General features: G+C 38.5%; 1 protein-coding gene across 11 annotated transcripts in view; it reads right to left on the reverse strand.

Annotated features, from left to right (window-relative positions):
- Positions 1 to 19,354, reverse strand: part of ZNF521 (zinc finger protein 521) — a 231,136-nt gene that overhangs the window by 97,730 nt on the left and 114,052 nt on the right. The window lies entirely within an intron of this gene.

A 19,354-nucleotide genomic window follows, 5' to 3' on the forward strand; every position in this document is an offset into this window, starting at 1 on the left:
CCATCATTTCTTTATTACATGTAATAGAACATTTTAGCATAATAACTCAGAAGTCCTGAGATACAGAAGATGGAGAAATAATGTTGAAAAGTAATTCCTCACATCTGGCTTTCACCACATGAAGTGCAAATGGTGAACTTAAACATGGAAATACAATTTACTCCTTTGAAAGTTTACATCCTTATCTCTCTTGCAAAGAGCATACATTCATTTCCAGTGCCTCAAGGTAAAGACTAAGGCATCTATCTCAAGAACAGTATCAGAAGGATTTGGAAGCAATCTTTTCATAATGTTTCTTTGGAAGGGAAGCAGGGTTACTCAAAATTCATAGCGATTATTAAGTTTACATTCACACAGCAGATATGGTACCATATTATTTCCCATCATCCGTGTTGTCACCTGCTGAGAATCTCTCCTTGGTTTAAGCCAGCCATTCATTACAAGGCATTAGCACTCTGCTGCACAAACCAAAGTTATGCCCCATAAGTGAACTGGGCAGCCTGTAATACGCACACTCAGCTCATGAGGACTGTGTTTACCTATTTTTCAGCCCTTCATTTTGGTGATTTAATAGGCAAGCAATTTCTTACTTCAGCAGATTCTTTCTATATTATCAAGTCAGGTATTTCTGGACAAATACATGGGTGTTAAAAAGACTCACTAGTCTCCCCAAAGCTTTGCTGTATCAGTGGAGTGTGCACTGACAGCAGGGACTCTTTATGACAAGAAAAGCTGATCAGCTGCAAGCTTTCCTCTTGATGAATCTAACTCTTCACCAGGTCTAAACTAAGCCTGTGGGTTTTGTGTTTTTTTTTTGGTTTTTGGCTTTTTTTTTTCTTCTTAGCCTTCTTTGAGGCCTGCAGAAAGTTATGAAATAGATTTTTCTAGTCCTCCCAGGAGCAAGGCCAGGTTCACATCCTGACCTCAGAAAAAAAGCAGACCACAAAAGCCAGCCTTCTCTGCCTAACATAAAGCAAACTACAACATGCAGCATAAGGCAATATTAAGAGTGAGAAATGACAAGCATTGTATCAGCATTGGGAAGGAAAAATAATAAAACCTAGCCATATTAAAAATTCCAGCAACAACAGTACTGAACAACACAATTTTGGCACTGCTACCGTCTCCATTACTAAGGGTGGAAGCATGATATTCATCTGCAGAGTGCTTAGTTGGAAGGAAGATTTCAGTTACAAGTCAACAAAAAAGAAATTCTTTATTGCAGAGGATTATTTACTTTTAGATACTTCCGACATCCTTTTCTGTAACCATTCTACCACCATTTGGGTAGTGTAATGTACAAGCACATAGACTCTCACAAGATGTACTAATGAAAATACAAGATAAGCCTAAGGACTGAATCTCCTCTCAACAACATCAATGTAAATCAGCTCAATCAGCTGGGGGACATTGGTGTGAAAATTGAGTGAGGAAAGAATTGGGCTCTGATGCTTTGAACAGACTGCTCAAGTATATTTCAAAAATGTGAAGGCTGTTAAACTGTGGGTTTAGGAGCTTGGAAGACAAGAGAGGTATAAAAATGATAAATCTTATTCTCATTGTGAAATAGCATTAAGGACTCAAAACATGGTCCTAGACTACATAAATACTGAAGTGGAAGTTGCTACCAAAAACATCAAGAGTTTTACACAGGTAAGAAACCAGATTCTTACCAAAGAGTACAGGAGTAGAACAACTAGTTCCCATTAGCATGAATGACAGTGGTGCTCTTGCAAATCCCATGTATGGTGATGGAATATGGACTCTGAAATCTCTGCGACCTTGATGTGCAATATTTATGTCTACACCTTTAGCCTCTTGTGCATAATGAGATGCAATCTTTTAGCTTTATGCACTTCACCAGGCATTCAATTAGAAATAGCAAATTTTTTTGGGGGGTGGGGGAAGAATGCTAAGCTACTAAGACAGAAGGTAGTGAATCAAAAATTGCAAAACTTGAGCTTTCAAAAATAGCCGGAGTGACCTCTTCCAATACTCTGACCACTCCATCACAAGCAGGAGGCAACCCCTGTGAAGAGCGAATTCTGGCAAAGTTCTCTCTTCACAGATGATGCACAGCTTAAGCTATAATGAGTTTTTGGGTTACAAATGCTGAACACATTAATATTCCTTGATGATAATTATCACAGTATAAGCACCTTTCCCAATGTGAGTAGCATAAAGCAACTGAAGCAGCATTTTTACTACATTTGAAACAAGCTGGAAAATGGGATTTTCTACTCTTGTAACCTGAGGTCAAGATACATCAAGCTATGCATATTAAGTATGTCTACCCTATATAACTATATAGGCCTTACCATATATTCACACACGTGCATGCAATTAACACCCTAATTTTTTGAATGCTTAAACAAATATGCCATGCAAATGAACGTGATTCCCCAAGAAAAATCCAACATTTTAAAGCAAACCAAAATAATTTTCATACAGGCTACACTGATATTTCTTCCAAAGTGAGTGATTTTTTTTACTATATTAATAATAATAAAAAAACAACTGCTGATACAAATTGAAAATTGGGAAAAAATATTTATGTTCATCCAAAGAGAAAATAGTTTCAGAAGAATACAGCTTTTCACCTTCAGGAGTTAAACTGTGTGCCACACTAAATATTTCTCATACCCACCACTACTAGCCTTTATTTTTTATAAGAACGTGTGAAAATACAGTTCTTCGGTGGGCCCAAATACTGGCATAATGCTCACAGACTGAGTAATGAACGAGAGGACTGGAGTATCCCAAGGAAACAGAGGAGCAGGAGCCTCAATCCAGGCAGCTGAGCACCTGCAGAGCTGTCCCTTACCTGTCAGTGCAAGCGGCAGAAGCGCTGTGCTGCCTCTGCATGGGGCAGGAACACGTGCAGCCAGGCAGCAGCAGCAGCAAACACCCTGATTTAACAGCCAGACAGGCTCGCCCAACCTCTGTGGCTTCTCTTACACATGGACAGGGGCAAATATCTGGGAGTTATCCCAAGAAAGAGATGAATACCAGTTGCAACACATGTGGAACACACATACCTCCCAGAGATAACAAGAGATACGCTGCCTTAAACAGTATAAATAGGCTTGGCTGTTCTTTAAGCGCAAGATGTTTAATTATTATACAAGTACTTACTGAGGATTAATTAGCATACAACAAGGATCTGAAACATGCAGACGTTTGTCAAAGAAGACAGGGTTTCTAATGATTTATTATTGTTTGATTAACAGCATCATGCCACAGCTATGTTATTAAATCTCTATTTTGCATACTACAGAACCTAGAAGTGCTACCTAGTGATGAACTATTACCCTCAGAAGAGGGCAACAACTTGATCTCTGCTTTTCTCTCAGCCACAACTCAGAAAATATTAATTGTTTAAAATGATGTACTGGTAAGGAGCCTTTAAAACACCACCCTGTGAGTCGCTGGGTTTTTACTAAATGTTATAATGCTGTTTTAATACCATGCAAATAAACTTAGTGCAGCTTTCTTCTGACAAAATGGGAGTCAGTTTGAAGTCCTAATCTGAAAAATGGGAATCAATTCTGATGTTCTGGTGGTGTGAAATCTGCTGAATGTATTTATGCCATGTTGTCCTGCACTTTCTTTAGGAAAGTTACAACCATCAAGAGCTAAAGCATAATTTTTACTTATGTGCTGTAAAATACCTCAAAATCCCATTTGAATAAATGGCAAGGTTTTGAGGGAAGTTTGCTAAATATTTAACAGCACTATTGGCTTATTAAATACTGTAATGTGAAAACCATGAAAGGATGATATAAAGCACATGACATTTTTTTTCACTTAACATTGGTGCTCACTTTGAACACTGTACAAGCCCATTCATCAGAAGAACTGAAGCATTCTAAGAAGTACTCCTTCTTATCAGATAAATGTAGCAATGGCATCTTGCTATTATACAAATGATTAAATCCCTCCTTGGTTAATTGCGTAAGATCTGTTCCTCTGCAGTTAAATCCCCTCTCCATCCTTCCCACTTAAAACATCTGAAAAGATCACATCGGAAAAGATCACATCTGAAAATTAAAAGTGATGCAGAGAAATTGGGATGGCACAAGATATATTGCTTATATGAAAGGCAAAACTAAGGGAAAAAAGAGTCAGGTAGAGAACATGCAGCTTTGGTTTATCATACACAGAAACTGCCTGGCTGACCATTTTATAGGTGGAAAATTGAATTAGTTTCTCTGAATATCACAATGCATTTGATAATTACATAATACAGTGACCATTGTGTTAAAAAAGGAGATGTAAGACTGAAAGTGCTCTATAAAAATAAACATTTCCATTAAAACAGAATCAAAATAACTTGGGTTCACAACAACAGATGCATTTCAGCAGGAATCACTGAAAAAAGATTTAAATCCACAATGAAATATATTAATATAAACTAACAAGGAAAAAATCTCTTGGCATAGAATTGCCTGCAGAGTATGCATTTATTCTGTAAACACTGTAACAATGATTATCTGTCCTTCCAGCTCTCAGTGGAGACTCCTGCTTTTGAAAATGTCTTGTGGTGACTTACTAAATTCAGGCTATTTCAATTAGTATTACTGCACATTAAAAATTAATTGTATTATAGAGTGGATTAAGGTTTAAATTTCAGTTCTACTGTGTGTGTGCTAGAAATGACAGCTAAAAATCAATGCTCTCTGGCCCATAATCGGAAGTTTGTACGACCAAATAGTGTAGAACTGGCGTCAGTTTTAAAAGAATTGATAGTTCAATTCAAGGTGTGTCAGCTCTAATTCCTGATTTAAATGGGAATGCTACACAGCTACACTATTAAGCTAAAGAAGAAACTGAAAAAAACAAAAAGCTGCCTTGCAATGAAAAGAAATGGGCTATCTTCATAAGGATGGAAAAAATCCAAATTACAGCTCAAAATTCGTGTTTGGTATCACTGAGGGAAAAAAGATGTTTTAATGGGATGATGACTTCATTACAGAAGACACATATTTTTTGCCACATTTAGAACATGTTGTTAAAATACCACCCGGAATGGCAATTTAAGCTCCAATCTTACAAACACTTGAGAACATATACAGCCTTATTCCTGTATAAAAGGAAGCTTGTGACATTTATTCATGTGAATAAAATCATATGCATATTCGCACAGTTTCAGGATCAGACTTTTTCACTGCAATTACAGATGTGCCATGCAAGCCCATTTAAAACTTTTCCTGAGTGTGACAGGCACAGATACAGGTACTGAAGGGAGCTTGTGGACCTTGTGAAACTCATGCTTTGGGACACTTTTTTTTGGTCAAACAGTCCTGGCAAGGACAGCACCAAAGAATGCAGACAGTAGAGCCACAGACCAACACACCTGGGGGCCCCGATACTGTGCAAGCCATGCAAAGAGCTGTAGATTCTACATCCACCCCTTAGCAGAGCATCAGTAGGGAATGTTGAATCCCCAAGCTGCAGTGGCAGGGGTGAGACGAACCTTGCTATCCAATGCATCAAAAGTGATCAGGCAATGAGGGCATGTGGGAGTGGACAAGAGTTCTTTGTACCGCCAGTAAGTGTGTCAGCTGTGGTCTCCTGAGCTGCCCTGTTGCTGTAGAACACAGGACAACTTCTTCACCTCCACACATATAAAATAAGTGATTATCCTACACTTCATCATCTGACAAATCAGTTAAAACTTGGTTTCATGGATGAAGGCTCCTTCTTGTACAACTAAGGCAGAAATCTGCACTCTAACCTTGCTGAAACCACTGTTAAGACATTGTAACCATAGGTTGGAAAGATTTTTTTAAAAGAAAGTGTCTTTATTAAAATATTTGTATCTTCACAATAATAATATTTCTTTTTACTTGGGTGAAATGAATTTTACAGCGGGTTACTCATGATCATGGCACCGGATGATAAACAGACACCACTGCTGTAATTCTTTCTTTTGAGTGTGCACACAGTGCCAAAAGGAAAGGAAACAGCTCAAGCAAAATCATTCTTACACTCTTCTGTACTGTAAAATGTATGGGGAATAGCAGGAAGCAAAAAGCATGTTCCACTTGTTATAAATCTAGTATTGCTCCTGTCTGAAAATGGTTAGCAAGAAATGTCTGTCACTTCTATCAGCAGCAAACTAATTTTTTTTAAGAGCAAAACATGAAGAACACTGCAAGTCATGTGAACAGACCAAGCTGGAACCACTAAAGTATTGCAAAGCCACACAGGATACCAGAGCCCGGAACTGAACAGTCATTGGTGTGTACCTAAGAGACAAATTGATGTCCAAAATGTTTTTAAAGATCCCCTGTGCTACATGGATGTCCAACGGCAAGTTTGGTATCAAGAGAGTAAAGAAGATGGGTTGTAATAACAACAATGAAGAAATAATCTGGTGCAAATAGACCCCAAGGTGTAGTAGTCATCCCCGTGCAACAATCACCCTTCACTGCAATTTAGTGATGTTGCTTCATTATAATACAGCATACAAAGGGGGCAATATTAAGGCACACTATTTAAAGCTACGAGATCTGTGGTGCCAGCTATAGCTGGTACTGAATCACAACTATAGATTAAAAAAAAAAAGTCATTTCAGCAGAGAATACAGAAAAATTAAAACTCTCCTGAAGGTGCACAAGTGTGTCATTTTTACAAGACTTAGCTGAACGCCACAATAAGAGATTGACGCTGAAGACTGACAATACGTTTTATAGTGTGAACCCTCAAACTCGTTACAAAAGCACAGTTATAACTGGTTGCAAATTAATGACAGCCAAGAAAGACAAAGAAATTCAACTGGTTTAGGTAAGGGAGAAAAGAAATATTTTTCCATGATAGGAGAATATATAGGAATTGAGAAAGAGATTTATGCAGGGTACAGGACCTGCAGAGTAGATGGACTTTGAAGCAACTTTCAGAATTGCAGTGACAAAGGAAAAATTCTGAAGAGGAGTAAGACAGTGTTACTGACTCATGGAAGCCATCACTATTTCTGTGGATTCTCTTCCTGTTAACTGGTTCTGACTGGGGAAGAAATGAAGGACAATTTCTGTTGTGTGAAGCAGGTGATGTCAAGAATAGATATGAGCTGGACAGAATATGTGCGGAGTGATGATACAGTAAAAGAGGAGGGACAATTTTTTTTAAATTGCTTTCTGAAATGGATAGGAAATATGAACCAAATTTGGGAGCTCTAAGGCAAGCAGCAGAATTCCCCATTAGCCAAGAGATAATAAAAAACACAAATGATTTAATAGCTTGCTATTTACAGCATTACAGTACTTTTCATTCTGAATATACATTAACTAATTTGTCTTGAAAAAATCTCCGTGGCTAAGTACTGTCTCCATCTCACATTTCAATGACAAGTTCTAGGCTAGCAAAGAAGTCACTGGGAATGCTGGAACCACCACAAACTTGCACCCATTCTGACTCCTGTTTCAACATTCTGAAATGAAAATTGTCTTTGTATGCTGTCAAGAAAATACATGAAAACAGGACTGGGAAAAAAAAGGAATTCCCCTCCCAACAAGAAAGGCGAATGACATAAAGCAGAAGGAGAGAGAGGGACCATGTAATGCTATGAAGACGTTAACTGCATTTGTGGGACATAATGGCATAGGAGAATTTAGAGTCAAAGAGCCTTCCAAATCTGCTTTTTAAGGGGATGAATGGGAAGGATACATTTAAGAAAAAAAAGGCAGCTGAACTGTGTCGAGAGTGTTTCTCCTGTCAGGGAAGAAACCTTCTCCTACTGGAGCTTTAGCTTGAAGGAGACAAAGAAAATTACCAGCCCACAAAAAGACTGGCCTGGAGGACCCATCACACGGGTTGAAAGAGATGCACATGCAGCACAGAAGCAGCAGTTGATGTAAAATACGATAACCTAGGTGACATATCATAGAAATTAGAGTCCTATTTTCTGTCACCTAATTTATTCCCATGCACCACCATGAAGGATTTTTCCTGGCGGTACAATTCCAGTCTGTACTGCTAGGCATACTCCATCTCTAGTGCAAATGCAGCAGCAGGTAAAAGTAGAGAATTTTTCCATTATTAAGAAGTATCCCTTAGATTAAGTTTTCCAGACTAGCTCTCTGCCCAAGCCTATTTATTTCATTTTTCACTTATTTCTTTTTATTTTTCTATTGTTTTCATTTTAGTCTTCTTTTTTTAAGCTCAGCTATATTTTTATCAAAAGGTTTTAAGAATACCATCCCTGTTAAATCTGACTTCAAGAGTAACAGCACACCAGGAGCAGGGCGGGTTAAAAGTTCAAATTTGGCAGGGAAATGTCACTCATCTGAAGAGATGAGTATTTAACTGCTCTGGTGAAAATTGGTTTTGATTTGATCATGTTATGACAGTTTGCAAATCACACTTTGCACTAAGTGATATTTGGGTTAGGCTTTCTAACCAAACTTTGAAGGAAACGGAAGGCTGCATTGCCTCTGAATGTCTAATCAAATGAGGTAGTAAACATCGACATCTCCCAAGCTGTTCAATAAATTACACAGTGCTCTGCAGGAGTCTCATCTGGGGGACTTGGGGGGCGGAGGATTTTTTTGCACAGTTATCTAATGTCTTGGCACTCACATAGGTGTGCAATGAAAAGCAATGAAGCCAGAAGCACAGTGGGTTCATTGTGGAGGTTGCCTGTGAGAGGGTAGGGAAAAAGGGTGCCTAGCCAAACAGCTAGATATTAAGAATATGCTGCTGAGGTCCTGAACTTCAACACTCTAATAAAATGCTGTGTGAGAAAATTTGAATTGTGTGTCTAGGCACTGTAAAAAGAAAGCCAAAACAGGATGTTACAGGCATATCCTTAACTCTGGCCACTGTATGTGTGCTTTATGACTGCTTTTGATTATACAAATATACTATTCCTTTTATCATTCAGTCTAATCTAAACATGAGGCTGGTACTTTTCATCATAAACACAGTGAATGAGGCAGTGTTTTGAACTAAGCTTTGTCCAATACACTGTGAATAGCATATTCTGTTAAGTCTCTTGGATGAGTACCATATATATCAGATTATATTCATGTAATAAAAATAATGTGTTGTGTAGCTTTGCACCTTTGAGCAGGTCTCCTTCACTCTGCCCACTGCTTCATTTCCTCTGGGGCATCTCATAATGCCCTGAGTTGCCCAACGTGTTCAAAGAGCAGCTTAGTTAAGGAAAATTTACAAAAAGGAACACTTCTTCTTCCTTTCTTTCTATGTGTCGAAATTACCTCTGTAGCTACATTAGTTTAAGGCCACACGACAGAATTACTCATTTCTGCCCCACTGATATATTGGTGCAATAGTTTTATTTGCATGTTTCACTAGGAGAGTATATAATAATTCCTTCACAGTCTAAAATCCTGAGATTGAATGTTAAGGGCCTGACAATTTCGTGCATGAAAAATTTTAATTTGGCAATATTTATGTTTCACATTTATAAATTAGAGGTTTTTAATTTTTGTATTTCACAGATGTGTATGTCTGGTTTGCTGGTTGCTGAAGCACCTGTCTTACAAGCTGAAGGACATGATAGCTAGTTCAGCTTACATATATGCACGCATACACCCACATATAGAAGAGGGTGCATTCAACAGCAAAACAGCTTCTCTTTAAAGTAGGTATCACCATTTTACTTTACTGTTGATTTTCTACTGGCTCCACTTAAAGAAAGTAACTCTACATGTGAAAAAGGATGCGCAGAGTACATGAGGCATGCAAAAAGAAGGATTTTTACACAAATATAATTCTAAGCTCCCATAATGGCTGAATTGAAAGCAGTGCTTATGGAAAGTGAGGTGATATCTTGGCCATTGTGCTGAAGAGATTGAAGGCGTTACTTTCCTCAGTAAGGATCATTGAGAGTGTCACCGGTTAATTCCTGTTCTATGCTCCTCATTAGCATTACTCTCAAGTTTCTGGTTATCATATCCGAAATATTAAGACATAATAAATACGAAGGTGCAGATAATTGGATATTAACCAGAACATACTTGACTGGGCAGGAGGTAGGGCCTTGCTTAAACTAATCCTGAAATGTATTAATCACCAATTAATGAATGGGTTTCAAATTCATTTTCTATTATAGAACACCTCTGAGTATCTAAGCTTTTTCTAATAAAATGAGTTGGAATAACAGGATAGGAATAAGAAACACTCCAATTTGAGGCTGGTTTGAATTAATTCCCTATAGCTTGTTGTTACATTCACTGAAAACAATAATCGTACAAGCAGTGACTCTCTCTATACAAAATATATATATATATATAAAAAAAAAGAGATATATATATATATACATACATGTGTGGGGGGGGTGTGTGTATAATAGCACTTATAGGCTCTATATGTAGGTGCAAATGGTCACACAGAAGCTAAATTCAGAACAGAGCTAGTTCACTGGAGAACTACTACAGAACTATCAGTACTTCTTTCTTCAGAGCAAATATAGCTCTTTAAGATGAGCAGCATAAGACCTGCATCAACTTTAGATGGATGTTGCGAATTAATGATTTTCAGTGTGAAGACAGATATACATATATCTGTAAAAGACATATATCTATAAAAAAAAAACAACCAAAAAATCATTCCCTCTTTACAGCCCAGAATAAAATGTGGTCCACACCAGTCCACTCTGTTGACTGGTCTCTTGGTGGGTGGAAGAAGAGTGGTGGAAGGGCAGAGATTTTGAAATTCCATTAAGAAGCCTGGTGGGTAGAGGGGGGTGTGTGGAGAGGATGAGAGAGAGTATTATTAAGCCCCAGCTTCAAATAACTTTGGTGATTTTGCATTAAGCATGCACCCCTAACCAGCACTAGTAACTATCTTGGCATGGTTGTACTTTTCTCAGCTAAGAGGCTAACTTGCTGCACACAGATAATCTCTAAGTAATGAAAGTTTTTGCTAACTTGGCATATTTAAAATCCAGGAAGAAATGTAAAGAACAGGGAAAAATATCGTATTTTTCATAAAAAAACCCCAAACATTCCTCCCTCCCCCCCCACCCTGTTCTTACATGTTCAGGATAATTTTTAAATGGATACTTTAGCATTTTTATTATTTGAAATGGGTGCTCACTACTGCAGTAGAAAAAAAAAATCAGGGATCCTTATTGTTACTAATGAAGAAAATGATAACAGACGTGGTTGAAGCACTATTATTCCCCTTTCTCTCTTCTTGCTGTCCTCACTGTTATTTACATTGATGTGAATTGCGAGTAAACCAATACTATCCATCTCTCTGTTTTTTCCTTAATTTGTTGACTTTAATTTTAGTAAGTCTTAAATAAGCGCTTACTGAAGATGAAGTAAGATATGCAAGCAAGTAGTCCTTTTATCAACAATTTTGCCACAGAAACACACAAACATTTCAATGGCTCTTCATTAGCAAACAAATCAACAAGTGATATTTTAATGCATGACTTTATTCCATCTCTGTGGGGACCGTAGTTGAGAGTGTGATGTACAGTACAGAGAAAGGAATCATCAGCCACAATGTCCCAGGGCTCTATCCATTGAGGACTTCTCAGCCTCTGCTTAAAGAGTGCATTTAATTGACTGATAGACAGTAGCTTCTTTGTTCACAGAAGACAGCGAAGTAATGGCAGCTTGAAAATCGTACCATCTACAGGATCTCCTGAGACTAGTAACAGGGGGATATGTGTCAGGAATAAATAAATAATCTAATTATTAAGCCACTTCCTGTCAAGTTAACTCCAATTTGTTGGCTTTTGAAGGCAACAAAACGAGGCATTTTTCCTCATTATGCTTCTCTTTTTATACCACTGGTAATCACAGGCGGATTAAAGGGTGCCTGATTGGTTTTTTTGTCAAGGAACTGAGAAGCAGCCAACAGTACAGAAAAACAGAGTTGGGGTTAGAGGAAATTTCATGCTTGTCTCCTTTCCAGCTCCCTAACAGCCCACACTGCTGCCCCATACAGTGCTGCCAGCTGTACAGCAAATGTGTGCCCCTCCAACGGCGGCCTACCAGGCCACAGGCTCCATCCTGAGAGCTGTGAGATACCTTGCAATCTTGGCAGGTAGCTACTGCTGTCATAGGCATAATTCTAAAGGTGACCTACGAAACCCCGTCAGCTCACCAAATGCAACAATATGAGCAGCTCAAGTTCAACACCCACTCTCCATATTGGCTTCTTTTGTTGCACTTCCCGCGGTTACATCGCGGGGAGAAGCCTCGGGACAAGCTCCCCTAAAGAATCGGAGGCTTCCCTGCTCAGAACAGGGGCAGTTTGGAAAGGCGATGGTGAGGCTGCCCTCAGTGCTGACAGCCAAACGTGGCCGAATGTGCGATGGCTCCTGAGAAAGCCGGCAATGCAAATGGTCAGCAAAGAACAAAAGGAACGCTGACACCCTGCCATTAATTCTGCCTGTGGTGCCTAAGTATTGACACGCACAGTGTATCACTGCCACGGCTCGGAAGAGAATCTTACAGCACGTGGAGAGTAGGGAACAACTTTCATACTGCCTGGCACTGCCTTTCCATAGCGTCCAGTTCATCGAGTGCTATTCATGCCACAGGCACTTTTGCAGGAAATCTGAAGCTTCCATGTGCTTTGCTTCATTTCCTTACAGGGTGAACTCCAGACTGAATTGTAGACATTTTTCAGATGCTCCTTTTAGTATTATTATTATTATTATTACTATTAGTATTACTACTATTATTTAATAATACGACAATTGCATTCTATTTTCTTAAAATTTTTGTGTCCAAGGTTCTCCCCTGCTTCCCTCCCTCCCCCCCAAAAAAAAAAAGATTCATGGATGTTTGCAGACTGTGTCCTGGCTGAGCAATTTGTGATTTTAAAAGCCTGGAGAGCCTTTCCTGAAAGCTGTTTCAAAAAGCAAGGAGCTATTTCTGCTTCAAATGCCTGAAAGGAAGTGCCAGCTCCAAGCAGAGCAGCTTGGTGGGGAAAGCCAGCACCTAGGGACAGGGGGTGGCAGGGATGGGGCACCCATAGCCCAAATAGGTGATGCACAGAACCTGCAGCCCAGTGAATCGTGCTGCTGGGGCGTACGTACAGCTGCCTTTGCCACTTCCGAATACATCCTGAATTTTTTGTTAAATTGCGCAGATAATTAAAGCCTCTTCATATTTACAGTCTGCTTCATTGGTACCATGAATTCTGTTTTCAGTTACTGTCTGCAAATTCCCTCCCTGCGCAATTTCATACTAAGCAATAACACTTCATTTTACATAAGTTTTATCTGATGTCCCCATACAGAGCTGCCAGCTGTACAGCAAATGTGCAGCTCTCAAACTGAGGCCTACTAGGCCACAGGCTCCATCCTGAGATCTGTAAGGCACCTTGCTGTCATTGGCAAGCGTTCCCTGCTATCGCCGCTACCATCGCTCCACACCACACACAACTTAAAATCATCTGATTATTAGAATTTGTGGTCCACACTCCATTTTATCCTTTATTTAATCTATCCCCAGATCACACATTTGTTTAAATGTTTTGGCTGGTTTACAAATCATGCAGCCATCTGCACAGTAGGTGTGACACCATTTTTTAGACAAAAGTTACATTACAAAACAACAAAGATAAAGTCATTTGAAATGCTTTGATGTTTGTTACTCTGCCTGGTTTGCTTGGACCAACTCTAAGAAATAAATAGAATTATCTGTGTAAATCGATGAACATCTATGAAAAACAACACCCAGCAGAACGCAGAGCTTGCTCCATTACCTACGTTAATATCATGACAGCTGAGGAGAGATGACCTGGCCCACTTCTCATCTCTCCTGTACAGATGGCTATTAAAGAGAAAGTATCCCTTTTGTATGGCCCATGCAGAAACCCTTTATGGGCTTTTCAAATAAGCCAGCATTGCCCACAGGAGAGTAGCTTTCTGTTAGTATTAAACAGCCCAGATTTTGCCTATTTTGTAACCCAGCTCCTCATGAAATAAACCTACGTTTTCTCAGATTTAACTCCAAATGCTGATTTTCCTGGGTAGTTCAATTACATCTCCTCATTTTCCAGACAAGGTGACCAAGTTTCCTCTAACTTTTATACAACTTCTTGTCATCTCTGACTGTAAACAGGAGATTCCCAGGCATTCAAATTATTTCCTGATGCTAAGAGAGTATGTTCACTCTCTTCACTATAAATTGACAATTTCCATTTTTTGCTACTCAAAAACTAGTGAAAAAAGATCAACAAAAGGAAGTCTCCACCTCCTTCCTCCTCTAGTGTGTAGATCCGTATCTTTGGATTCTTTTTCTCCAAATCTCAGCTAAAAGGGACTTTACAATATCAGATTTACTGTAGAGTGATTAAACTGATGTTCTGAAGATGTATTAGTTGAGGTCAACATGGTGCAACAAGTATTAGCTGCTCAGCTCAGCTTTCTGCATAAGTGAAAGGAAAATCATGGGGTTTTAATGACCTTAGGCATTAGACAAATAACAGAATGTGTGAATGCCACACGCTATTACAACCAGACAAGAATTTTCTTGGGCTGATTTCCAGAAAGCTGATTGAGGTATTTCCTTTGTCTTGACATCAGTGATGTTGTCCACACGTACCATAATGTACACTGCACAAATGTGAGGCAAATAAGATGATTTATTTTTATAGGTTTATTATGCATGCAGTTAATACATGCATAATGCAAACATGCACGTCCACACAACATATATACATATTATATCACTGTCACTGAAAAAATCAAAAATCATGAGTTGCACTAAAATTGTATCATGTGTGCACTAAAATCTTCTAATGGTTACACACTACTTGTTATTTTAAAACACAGCTGTAAAATTTCTTTGCAGAGAAGTTAAACTGTTAGATCTCGTGTTCTATGTACCCTTCTTTTTAAACACCAATTGTTTCAACACAGATTTGCTTACTTGGGATTTGATGAAGTATTTATTTACTGGTGTAAACTAGAATTCCTCTTGTCAAATGAAGGATTGCTTCATCCTGTTTTCCCATTTGCTTTCTAACTTTAGTGCTCAGTACCTTTTTTTCCATTCCCTTCACTTCCTCCTCCTGCTCACACCTGCTACCCTGCTCAATGCAACATAACATCCTTCACTCAAAGATAAGTTCTCCACAAAAGACTTCACAAAAAGGGTTTTATACATGATAGTGAAAAGGTTAAATAAAGAGAAGTCTGTTTACTTCTTAGAAATGACATATTTAGAAACTGTCAAAAGTAGGGTTTCAAAAAGGTACCAAATCCTTCTCCTTTGCTCCCCAACTCTTCAGAGCGGTAGTGGTTATTGCTATGACACTGGGGTTTGCTTTCTTCATTGACAGAAGTAGCAGCAAACTACAAAGATTGTGGCTGTTTCCCCCTTTTATCATTCTCTTTGTCAGCCTGATCAGTCCTCAATGGTAAATGTGCTGCTCTGTTGTGCACAGCCAGCGGCTCGCAATTTGCTCACTATGTTTCATGAGACAGTTGTTTGTGGCTGTTTGGAACACATTTACCTCTTTGGGGATTTATGCGCTAGTTGCAATGCCAACCTCCATAGTGATAGAAATTTCTTTCTAACTAAAATAGATAATTAGAAGCTGGTAATTATTGGTCAAGAATTATCAGAGTGAAAAAAATTAAGCTCTTCATAAATAGTTCTTGGCAATGTCATCTCTTTACATTATCTCATGCCTAACAGCACTTTATTCAGAGCACTTGCAAATTTACACTACTGCTGTTGAGCCCCATAATTTTATATGGAGTAATTCCTTTCCTGAGCTCCCCCCATTCTGAGCCACGCCGTATGTGCATGTGTGCAAAATCCTAGGCAACTGCTACAGCAACTGTTTAGTCTATTTACACCGAACTGCATCAGATACTACAGGATGTAAAGGAATCAGTTGAAAATGAAACAATGTTTAGCATGTCTGCTTAAAATAACAGCGAAAATAATAGGAGGAGCAGCAAAGTGAATCAAACAGAACACAAACAATGGCAGACTCTTTTCCTACTCTCTCAGGTCAAATGCCAACTGTAAACTATGTGATGAAAACAAAGGAATGCCAGAAACAGACACTGCGTACACAGAAATAGAATTTTCTCAAAGAAAGCTGCTAAAAGTGCTATGTATTCCACCCAGATAAAAAGGCAGAAGAAAGAAGACAACTGAAGAAACACCATTTATGCCAACACTTTCTAAACTCATATGAAACCTGGATTTATGTTTCCTCCTTTCCCACCCAAAAGCTGGAAATTTTTTCCCCCATAAATTTCAATACACGCACCAACAGACAGGTCTTCATTTGGCGATCATCGCTACAGTTATCCAAACAAAAGTACATGCCTACATCTAGGTCCAAAATAATGCCAAAACACAGGGCCTATTTAAAAAACCCCACACTTTGTCTTGTTTTCTCTCTGCTAGCATCCCCAACCTAGCCTGACTCAGTGTGTAGTTTAAGCAAACACAAGCATTGCTTGATGAAGCACAGTGTCTGGAAACCTGTGGACAGATCTGGCAGTCAGAACTCTCAACCTTTAGCTCACTTAATGCAAGCAAGGGATTCCACTTCTATGCTTCTTTGTCCTCATCCATCCAATGGAAAAAGCTTACTGCCCTGTCCAGTCATGAAGATGTTGGGAAAACTTGATTAAAGGCTGCCGAACAGTTCTAAAATGAAAAGTTCTAGAAGTAGTAAATGTGTAGCTGCTAAAGGAAAGCTGCCCCTATGACATCTTTTTATTACATAACTTGTATAAGGTAAATTGCATTGTTGTCAAAGATACTTAAGGTTACACTTCACTGGGTCATCAGCAGATTTTATTTTCCATTAGGTGGCATAATCCCTCTTGTTGAATTGTTTGAAATGTATAACAAAATCTGTAAAAAGGCTGCATACTCTCCTAACAAAGAAGAGTAAGAGGCTTTTCAAATAGCCTCTAATCCCTCTTCCCCTGCTAAATGTCTAGTTGAGATTATATTTGATTAGACAAAAACACACACATACATACAACCTAAAAATACCTACCCTCAGTGGAGCTATTTTAGCCAACAAAGTAATTCCAGTTGCCTTATTTAAAAGTCTAAGTTTCACACTGGGGTTTTATAAGTATAGCTTTGCCTCAGTGACCTTCCATAATGCAACCTCTCTCTGTGGATGTTAGCAACATGAACTCAGTTTACATCCTGAGATCATGTTCAAGGGGAACAAAAATTAGATGGGACACCATCAACTTTTCTAGGCTTTCAAACTGCATCATGATGGTGAGCAGCAACTGTTTCCCTCAGCTGGCTGAGCATCATCTCTGTCAGTGGTTCCCATTCATTTCTGAGTGGAGTTTGGCAGGTGACTTTCCACTTTCATATTTGTCCCATGTCCCAGCTGCCTCCCCTTTTCTCTTTTCCCTGAATTATGATTGTGGAGTCCTTCAGGTAAGAAGATACTACATCCATAAATAACCCCAACACAGATAATGGGAACATTTTACCATGAGAGGAAATAACAGTTCCTGACACTGTGCAATGATGTCTGTAAAGGCATTTATTGCCCCTACATCTGATCTAAGGATTATCACACTGACTTTTAACTCCTGCCTTGCCAGATTACCTTCCCCCTCTCTTGCATGTAAACTCCTTTCTTTCTCTGTGTCTTCCTGAAGGCTCCTTACTTTCCTTTTCCCAGAGAATCAAAGACACTACATACTGTTCTGCCAATCACCTACTAGGAAATCAGGGCGAGAAGACACATTTTACCAGATACATGTAAAAAACAGAGGGACCAATGTCTTTCAGAAACCCCATTTCTTTCGTTTGTTTAATGTGCTGTGTCAACAAGTCAATATTCAGTGCTTCATCTAATGTATATCTAATATATTTAATATATTGATATGCACATGAGTAACTACAGGTATATATTATATATATTCACACAAATGTGTTTGTGTGCATGATTTCTGTGTTATGTATAAATATTAAAAGATTTCCTACAGATGTACATAAACTAAGGCTGGTTTAAAACAGCTTGATGTGGCCTCTTGAACCTTTCTCTCTAGACAGAATGCGGTCTTGGAAAAAGGCCTGTGAACAATGATATAAATTAAAGGGGAGGGGGAAGAGTGAAATTAGAAAGATTGCTAAGGAAAAATCCAATTAGTGGTGAGAAGACTAACAGAATTGGAGATCAGAAATTATTTTTCCTTGTGCTTCGATTCTGAGGTCACATTCAAAACTCTCCAGAACACTGATATTCCTTTCACTCCACCCCAACACAAAATCCCCTCGCATTTGCTTAATCGAGGCTACATCATTACTAGCTGCATTGTTAAGTCTGGCAGTGCAGATAAGAATCTTCCACTGAACACAGATTACCACACGCATGACCGGCAAATCTCCCTGCATGTTTTGCAAGCTCCTTTATTTCACTGGGAAGATTTTATATTAAGCACGTTTAAATCTGTGTCACTATGGTTATGTCATGAAGTAATATCATGCATGATTAGACAGAACACAGACAAAACAATTAAATATTTTTTTAAAAGATTCTCTTTCTCATTTAACCTCACCCAGCTTTTAGAAATTAAACATAGGCAGTTAATAGCTCCGTTTAAGAAAATACATCTTTGCAGATCTGCAGGCTGAAGCCAGCTAAATGGATTTGTCCTGCTTTACTGACTCTCTCCCCATTTTGCTCCTCCCATTCTGACTCTTTAATAAAACTCATCCAGAAAATAGAGGGAAAAAATAAATCTGAGTATTTAATGAAATAAGTGAGCTCCTATTCTGAAAATGTGAGGCAGCTGGGAAGTGAGTAGCAAGCAAGCACATCATCCCTTATAAGCAGTGTCCATATTCCCTGTCACGTTTCAGCATCACTATATGCTACAATTAAGAACATTTCAAACACTGGATTCAAATAAAACAGCAGAAATAGTGAGTTCTGTTGTTAGTAGTACCCTACTTTTAAATTCCATTACTGACACAGATTAAATACTCTGAAGCAGTTCAAATTATCTCTTACCCAAAACCACAAGATATCAAAACTAAGGCTTGACCTAATAGGTAAATTGCTTGGCTCCTTTACAAAGCCAGTTTGTCATTTCCATTCATTCATTTTTATGAAAAATATATAAAGTGTTTATGCTCTAAATGTATAAGAACTTAAATAAAGTACCCACAGAAATGGGCCATTAAATTTTGGCAGGTAACTTTCTTTTACGGTGCAGCCAAATTGCTAAGTGTTCATGGAAGAAATCTGCATGTTACCTTGGAAGAAAACAATAATTCCACCAAACTGGAAAGTGGTAAAATAAAGCAAATTATCTTCTGTTGGACATGTAATTACTAGCTTCTATACCATATTGTTTGGTTTGTGCTTTGCAAGATTTTCTGCTATTTTAGCAAGAAAATCAGCGTAA

The sequence above is a fragment of the Aphelocoma coerulescens genome, chromosome 2 (genome assembly GCF_041296385.1).
Source record: "Aphelocoma coerulescens isolate FSJ_1873_10779 chromosome 2, UR_Acoe_1.0, whole genome shotgun sequence".
Classification (NCBI taxonomy): domain Eukaryota; kingdom Metazoa; phylum Chordata; class Aves; order Passeriformes; family Corvidae; genus Aphelocoma; species Aphelocoma coerulescens.